At 34.5% G+C, this 9,269-nt stretch overlaps 1 long non-coding RNA gene across 2 annotated transcripts; it reads left to right on the top strand.

Moving 5' to 3' along the window:
• The first annotated feature begins 4,943 nt into the window (after positions 1 to 4,943).
• LOC114183249 lies at positions 4,944 to 8,173 on the top strand. Of its 2 annotated transcripts, none has more exons than XR_003604319.1 (2): positions 4,944 to 5,227; positions 7,638 to 8,173. It is a non-coding gene; the product is annotated as an uncharacterized LOC114183249 (long non-coding RNA). The 2 variants fall into 2 exon arrangements; XR_003604318.1 differs by having other exon boundaries at positions 4,944 to 7,444.
• Positions 8,174 to 9,269: the final 1,096 nt, after the last annotated feature.

The raw sequence follows: 9,269 nt of genomic DNA, 5'->3' as shown, positions 1-9,269 counted from the left end.
AAATTCTATCACATCTTTCTTCATCCTTGACCACCAAAAAAATTCCTTCAAATTCTTATACATCTTAAAGATGCATAGACGCATGCTACAATGACTCTTATGTCCATTTTCTAGGATCATCCTTCTCAACTCATCATCAACAGGCACACAAACTCTTTCTTTGAAATGCATAACTTCGTCACTCCACAACTTGGATTATCTAGCTTGATCAATACCCAACATCTCTTTAGTACGTCTCAAACTAGGATCATTCATCCACCTTTGCTTAACTATTTTAAGGAACTCATTAGTTTTAGTTAGATGGCTATAACTAATATGACTACTCTACAACTCCACGCCTAGGTTTGAATCTCTAAACTTTTCCACCAACTCAAACTTTTTCACATCAAACCAACAACTTGCCCCCTCTTTCTAGTGAAAGTGTTTGCCACAAAATTGGCCTTTCTAGAATGGTATAACAACTCGAAGTCATAGTCTTTAAGGAACTCTATTCATCTTCTCTACCTCATGTTCAACTCCCTTTGGTCCAACAGATACCTCAAATTTTGTCATCGCTAAACTCCTTAAACTAAGCTCCATAAAGATAATGGCTCCACTATTTTAAGGCAAATATTACTTAACAAGCTCAAGCTCATGACTAGGAGAATGGAAAAGGAATTCAAAGAACTCTACTCTTGTGAAGAATAGTTTATTAGCTTGTTGTTCCTTCTCTTAGTTTTGTAAAAATGAAAATAAGTTTTTGCATTAGAACATTGCTTGGAGGCCAAGGCATCGTGAAAGGTGCATGCATCTTCATTATTGTAAAAGGTTCTTAAAGCTTTTTCAATTTTTTAAATTCATCGTACTCTCTTTCACTTAGGTTAATTCTTCCATTATATAAATAAGAATAACTCAAGCTTCATAAGTCAACTTGGAAATAATAAATAGAATTTCTGTAAAATTTATAACTCTTATTTGTTCTAAGTTCACTAGGATATATTGTCTTCTTGACTTCTCTTAGACCTTTTCCTAGATGGTTGGCCCAACCTCCTTCAAGAAACACACCCAAACCGCTCTCCAAACTACATTTCCTTTATCATTTCATGCTTCCGCATCCAAGCGCATCATTTTCATGGAGTCTCCTTCAACTTTGTGAAGTAGGTTTCCATAATTAGACCAGAGCTTTTAGTTCTTCCATCATTTTACACCAAATTTTGTTCCTTCATTTAGGTCATGTTTCATCCTTTGGGTCATGATCCATCCTTTGGGTCATGTTCCACCATTGGCACCAAATTTTGTTCCTTCATTTAGGTCATGTTTCATCCTTTGGGTCATGATCCATCCTTTGGGTCATGTTCCATCATTGGCACCAATTATACTATTCATTGAAGAGTTCCTTGGCCCTCTTCCATCAATAAGCCATCACCCTTTTCACCTACATCAACACACACTTAACCCCATTATGTGATAAATCATAATAAACCTCGAATTTGATGTGTTGAATAATTATTTTAGACTTTTCACTGTCTAATTTTGCATTTGCATGCATTCATCATTTTCCACTTCATTCTTAGTAAATTTTAGTTAGTTTAGAAGTAGTATATTAGATTTTTCCTCCATTTAGATCACATTAGCACAATCATATGCACTCAAAATTTATTGTCTTTCCTTGGGTTGATACCTTAGTTTGCCATTACACTATATTTCATAAATCTTAGGCACCTTTCTTTAACTTGGGCTAAGCTAGAATCCCAAATACAAAAATTTTTCTAATCGAAGAAGTAAAAAGTCAAGATGATTGAGGACTATCACGAGAGCTCTTTTTCTCTATTAAACTAAAAAATTCAAAAAATATGGTACATTATGATTCTAGCTTGCATGACTTAAGTGTTTGATGTGTATGGAAATTAATTCCATCATTAATTAGACCTAGTATTCTTTGGTAAAGGAATGTTTGATTAGTCTTTGCCAAGTTGATTTAGTCTTTACTACTTAAAATGGACTTGCAATTTGAAAATATAGAATAAAAGGTAGCTAGGTTTGTAAGTGGGCTTAGGAGGGAAATTCAAGATGTATTAGAATTGTATGAATATTCCTCTCTTGAAAAGGTTTTACACTTGGCTCTCAAAGTTGAAACACAATTTAAAAAGATAAGTAAGGCCAAAAGGAGTAGCTAATACAATTACTACTACAATAGTAGTTGGAAGGGAAAGGAAAGAAAACATGATAAAAATCCTTCCAAGAGCTCCAAGGACCCACCTACTAGGACCAACTTGCCTAGGACTTCCCAAACCACTCCTAATTCTTCTCAAAGTGCAAGGTCAAGCTCTATAAAATGCTTTAAATGTTTAGGGTATGGACACCTAGCTTCAAATTGTCCTACCAAAAGAACTATGACCATGAAAACTAAAGGAGAAGTAGAGGGTGAGCATTTTTTTCCTTCTTCCCCAAAGAAGTCTTCCTCTCACACTTCTTCTTCCTCCTCCTTTTCAAGTAAGGATAAGATCAAACCAAGTGAAAGAGACTTGATAGTGATAAGGCTCATGCTAGGCTAAGTTCCCAAAGAGCTTGAGTCTTCTCAAAGAGAAAATATTTTCCACACAAGGTGCCTTATCAATAACAAGTTATGTTCCAGTATAATAGATGGAGGAAGTTGTGTGGATGTGGCTAGCATAAGGCTTGTGGAAAAGCTTTGCTTGTAAACCATCTCTCATGCCAATCCATATAAGCTATCATGTCTTAGTGAGGAATGAGAAATAAAGGTTACTAAACAAGTCCTCATCAACTTCTCAATAGGAAATTATGAGGATAAGGTGTTATGTGATATGGTGCCTATAGGAGCTACACACACTTTGCTAGGGAGGCCATGATAGCATGATAAACACACTTTTCATGATGGCTACTCCAACAAGTTTACCTTCCTCTTTGAAGGCAAAAATATCACACTCCTACCTCTCACACCTAAAGAAGTCAATGAGGACCAAACAAAAATGCAAATCTAAAAGAGAGAGGAGAAGTGTAGGCATGTCATTTCTAGGCTAGATGACTTGCTTGATTAGCTACATGGTGCCACCATATTCTCCAAATTAGACTTGAAGAGTGGGTACAATCAAATTAGAATCAAAGAGGAAAATGAATGGAAAATCTCTTTCAAGACTAAGTTTGGACTATATGAGTTATTAGTCATGGCTTTTGGCTTGACCAATACACCTAGTACCTTCATGAGATTCATGCATCATGTGCTTAGTGAGTACTTAGGCAATTTTATAGTGGTCTCTTTTGATGACATCCTCATATATAGCTTGCCTAGGTAAGGACATATGCATCATTTAAGGAGTGTACCAAAGACCCTAAGGAAGGAGCAATTGTACGCTAATGGGAAAAAATGTATCTTTAGGATGGATCATGTGATCTTCCTAGGGTTCAAGGTGAATGCCATGTGGATCAAGAGAAAGTGGTGGCTATAAAGGAGTGGCCAAAACCAAAAAATGTGAGTGAGTTTAGATCTTTTCATGGGTTGACTAGCTTCTATAAAAGGTTTGTGCCAAACTTTAGCACAATAATCGCCCCCTTAAATGATTTGGTTAAGAAAGGCATGGACTTGAAATGAGGTGATGATTAAGCAAAGGCCTTTGCAACTCTTAAATATAAATTGATCAATGTATCACTTCTATACCTCCCTAACTTCTCAAAAAATATTGAGGTTGAATGTGATGCATTAAATCTATGTAACGTCGAGATTCTCCAAGAGGGACACCCTTATAGCCTACTTTAGTGAGAATCTCAATGGGAGTCACATCAACCACTCCATCTATGGCAAGGAACTCTATGCTTTTGTTAGAACTTTACAAATGTGGCAACACTACCTTCTTTACAAGAAGTTTGTGATTCACAGTGATCATGAATCTCTAATGTTTTTGAAAAGTCAAGGCAAGTTGAATAAGAGGTATGCTAGGTGGGTAAAATTCATAGAACTGTTCCCAACATAGTGGTTGACGTCTTCTCTAGGTGTCATTCCCTCATTACTCTTCTTGAAACTAAATTTCTTAACTTTGATCACACTAGGACTTGCATTCTAATGATGAAGATTTCTCATGCATTCATAGTGAGTGCCACCTAGGGGCAAATAAAGACTTCTACTTACACATTGACTCCTTTTTTAAAGGTAAGAGGCTTTGCATACCCAAAGGTTCTTTAAGAGTCTCACTAATAAGAAAAGAACACGAGGAAGGTTTGTTGAGACATTTTGGGACCAATAAGACTTTAGAAGTATTAAAAGAACATTTCTTTTAGCCTCACATAAGAAAGCATGTTGAGAGACAATATCGAGAATTGTATACTATGCAAGAAACTATCATGAAATGTTTGACACATTTTTGCTTCAATGTTAACTTAAATACTATCATGAAATATGCTTGAAACGTCAGATAAACTTAACAAAATTTGGTTAAAAGGACTAAATTCACGCATTTTGAAATATGAAGAACTAAATTGGTATAAAGTTTTGATGAGGGACTAATTCCAAAATTCACTGAAACTTGAGGGACCAAAAACATATTTAAGTCTAAAAAAAAGAGATCAAAATGAATCGAAACTATAAATAAAGGAACTAAATTAAAAATAAGCACGGTTATTGACAATAACATAATACGTGACACTATACGGGAACGATACAATGTTAATATTAATTTAACTGAAAAGAGTAAATTGAACATTTTTAAAAAATTAGAGAATTGAATTGAATAAATAAACAATTAGAAATTTTTTAAAACTTCAAATAAAATTAGAGGACCAAATTAAATATAAAACTTAAAAATAAGGAATAAAATAGAATTGTTTTTTTTGTTTAGATAGGTTTATTTTTGTTTTTGTTCTTACACCTTTAACCCTCTTTGAATTTTCTGAATTTACAGAAATATCCCTACATAGAGGCTGGTCAAGTATTTGAACCTTTTCCTCTTTAATCAAAACGCACAGTTGCACTTGAGGAGAGAGCCCGCGGCCAATTGAATCAATTTTTCCTTCGAAGGTTAACCTAGTTGTTGAACGAAGATGACCAATGGTGCTTGAAGGTCTCATGCTAATTCAGATGGGTGTTGGTGCGGAACAAAAGGGGTTGGAAACTGGTTCAGATTGGCGTCTTTTGGGAAGCATAGGATTAGGTCTCAGTTCTTTCTTTTTCTGTTTTTCAGAAGAGAGTCTTAAATATAGATGGAGAGCTAGTAGAGTCAAGAGCTTCTTCTTCTGAGTAATCTTCCATGTACTCTTGCATTTTAGATTTCTGCTTTAGTGAATTTCTGTTTAAGTTCTTATGATAGTCTGAATTTTAATCATATTTTGATTTCCTTTCTTGCCCAATTGTGCTTTGGTCTTGTTTTCATTATTCTGATTTTTACTATGTATCTTATGGCATGTATTCTTTTTTTTTTTTTAGTTTCGGTAGTTGAAATTCTTAGGCTTAGTTCTTGTCCGTTTCAATCTTAATTCAAACTTATGCTGTTGAATTTAACCGAAAATTTGGAAATAGAATCTGTAAGTACTTTGGTCTCTAATCAGAAACCCACAGGACCTCAAAGTGGGCCTATTTTGTTCCAAAATGTCTTTTTGAGACAGACTTTAATTGAATTAACCAATTAAGTTTAGAAATTCATTTTCGGTTTTGATATTCAGTTTTGCTTGATAGTTTTGTGCTTTTCTTGTTCTATTTTTCTTTTAGTTCTAATCTTGTTTCCTTTAAATTCCGCCCTAAACTCTATTCTTATTGTTTTGTGATTTCAAGTTCTTACTGCACATGCATTGCATTCAGCATCTATATCAGATTCATGATTTCAAGTTTCTTCACTACATTTATTTTAATTTTCAGTTTCTTGCATATATTGGATACCTAATTGTAGATTAGTGTGCCCTGCGCATTTTGTGGTTTAGGTAGGTGTCTTTAGTTCACTGCATAATACATATAACTGGTTATCACCATTGGTGTAAGATCTAGAATCACATATCCCTCATGAGTTGCATTTACAGAGTAGTTAGTACTGCATTTGCATCTGCACTAGAGTAACAAATTCAATTCTGATTTAGCTGTACACTCCTTTCAATTTCCAGTTTTCACGCATAACTAGTTAATACCAATTTAGGAATTTTTACTTCTCTGCATAGAGTTTTTAGGTAACCATGCGTAGCATGATGTTTGTTAGAATCTATGCATTCATTGGTTGTTTGTAATTTTGATTCTACATTTTAGCTTCCTTTCCAAGATTGTCTTCTGTTTTGGCATATCATAAGTATTTTTGGGATTGTCCATTACATTGCACTAGTTCAGTTTTGGCATCTTATTTACACTATCATATTGCATTTTTGATTCAATTTCTCTGTATAAAATATAACTTTAATATTGGTTTAATTTTCAGGTCATGATTAGTGCAGATTAGCTGTTTTAGATATAGTTTCTTTGAATTGTGCATTTTATTCAGCTTTAGGCTATAATTTTCGTTAACTGCATCTTTTAAGACTAGTGTGACTTGTTATTTTTTCTGTCTTGATTAATCAACACTGGTTCAAGGTTTGGTTTTAAGTTTTAAATCCAAGTGGCATATTTTTAATGCATTGCTTGACTTTTCTTAATATTTCTTATTTGTTCTTGTGCTTGCTTGCATAATAGTGGTGTAGCTGCATTGTGCCAATCGAGTTTGCGTTTTTTGGTTAGGCTAATAAGCTTCACTACTGTCATTGCCTTTTGTGAGTCACACTAGTGGATTCTATAGCCCTGTTTGCTCGAAATTCATGCACTGCATATTCATTCATAGATAAACATTATAAATTTGCATGATAATTACACCAAAATGTTGTAATGTTAGCTTTGTTGTCTTTTAGGAGTCTATAAGCAGTTTTCAGTTTCCAATTCTTCTCTGTAATTGCGCAACTTATTCCATTCTTACTAGCCATTTTAGAATTACATAAGCATTCATTTAGGTATTTATCTAGGTAGTATTGTACGGCATAAAAACACTATAGTAGAGCTCCATTCTAAAGGTAGTAAATCCTGCTAGTTTTAGGTTCATAAGCATAGATCAAAATTTTTCATTTTCATCTACATTTAGTTGTATAATTCATTTTAGGAAGATAGTTTAGATTAGTTGCTTACAGTCGTGCATCTTCCGTAGCATTTTTTAATATTTCCATAGCATACATCTAGAGCAGTTTAGTATTTCATTCATTCATTTCACATTTTAATTTCCCCATTGCATTCTCATGTTTGCAAGAATAACATACAAACTATACTTAATAAGCACCTTGGATTTGATACACAAAATTTTGCTATACTATATTAGGGGAATTTTGGAATTGTTTGCTATATCTTAGTGCGACATAGGGTTTAACAATGCCAAGATGATCCAAGACTTGCATGCTCAAGTTAGGAACAATATAGAGAGGAAGGCTGCGCAATACCAAATGTTTGCCAATGAAGGTAGGAAAGATGTCACCTTTAAAGAGGGTGATGGGTATGGCTCCATTTGAGAAAGAAAAGGTTCCCTACTCAAAGGATGACCCTTTCCAAGTAGTTAGGAAAACAAACAATAATGCTTATGAATTAGATTTACCACCTAGCTATAACATGAGTCACACTTTTAATGTGGTTGATCTTTCTCATTTTGATGTAGGGTTTAAGAATTCGTGATTAAATTCTTTTCAAGAAGGGGAAGATGATGAGTTCATGATTCACCATGAAGCAATAGAGGACCTTCCAAGGAGAGTTCCAAGAAGCATGACTAGAAGAGAGGCCTCTAACCCTTCTTCTTTATTTTTATTTTCTATTTCATTATGTTGACTTTTCTTAAGTTGACTTTTGTTGACCATAGTTGACTTGACTTAAGTTGATATGCTAACTCTTTTGTTTGTTTGATTTGTAGGACAAGCTAGTGCCAACTTGGAGGTGTGTAGCACTACTTGGGTTGGAGGTTAACCTTCTCCATCTAGTAGGTGAAAGGCGCCACCTAGGTAGCTTGTAGGCCAAGCTAGGGTTCTCTCCAATTCAAGACACCGCCTTTCGACCTAGTTTACTTGTTTGTCTTTTTGTAGTTGCACCCTTCTACTTTGTATTTTTGCAAGGAGACCCTTTCCTTCACTTATGAAAGGGGCTCTCCCAGACTATTATAATAGTTGAATATTTTTTAAAATAAAACACTATATTTGACCACCTTTGTTAGAGGATCTTCTTAGGAGTGTCTTCTTCATCTTGCCTTATGTTGAGAATAGCTCTCAAGTGGCTGCATACACCACTAATCTTTGGTTGGTGAGCTTTAATGCTCCTTTAAGTGGTATGCCTTCATCTTGAGCTCCCCTCCCTTCTACTATCCTCAATCTTTGTTCATCTTTTCTTCTCTTTTGGTTCCTTATGCATATTTCTATTCAGCCTTTTATATTTTTCATAGTGTTCTTGTTTTTGCTTTCATCAATTGAGCTTCTCCTCTTTTCTTGAACTCTTGGAAGTGCACCTTCACATCTAGATAACATTGTTATCTTAATATCCAGATGAAATCTTCCTAGAGTTTTCTTAACCACTAAAACGCCATATTTGCTAAACTCTAAAATGGGTCTTTACCACTATTGCTTGTAGTGTCTGATGCTCATAACATCGAACGCCCTTAGTGCCTAACACTTCACAATGTGTAATGCTCACCACACAATTGCACATTAACCTAGATGTGTCTACTAGCCTTAAGACACCTTCTCGCTTGACCCCACACTCATCTAACACTCAAACGACTCCACGTTGTCTAGTCCTCCATCAAAAGACCTTATTTCCTTGGTCCTTACAATGACATTTATGTGAATTTAAATTAAACATGGATGTATATACTCTGATTTTAGTTGAAACTCTTTTTGGCTTGATATATATGATTTGGAAATGAGAGTGTAGTGATTCCTAAGGTGGGAATGCTACCAATTGGATGATGTGTGGAGTGTATTGATGTCAGATTTCGAAGTGAGATTATCTTGACTCTACTAAGCATTGGACTCATGTAGAGGAAGATATTTAGAGTGAGAGTTGATTGTCTTCATTGATAAATTGTTTAATTTGATTCTTTAGTTTAAATCTTCAACATCATACTTCAAGGCTTCAATTTTGGATTAGCTTATGCTCTTTAGAATATCTTTTTTTCCTTTAATTATTAAGCTCAAACATGATTTAAATTTTGCTTTTTTCAACACTCCAATTTTCATGTTAAGGAAACTTTGTACAACTTGATTCTGCATTTGAATCGTTAAAGCAATAATATTATTCAATCAAT

This window comes from Vigna unguiculata, chromosome 5, assembly GCF_004118075.2.
Source record: "Vigna unguiculata cultivar IT97K-499-35 chromosome 5, ASM411807v1, whole genome shotgun sequence".
Lineage (NCBI taxonomy): Eukaryota > Viridiplantae > Streptophyta > Magnoliopsida > Fabales > Fabaceae > Vigna > Vigna unguiculata.
Note: the sequence above shows the minus strand (reverse complement) of the source record. Positions and strands in the feature narration are given on the sequence as shown.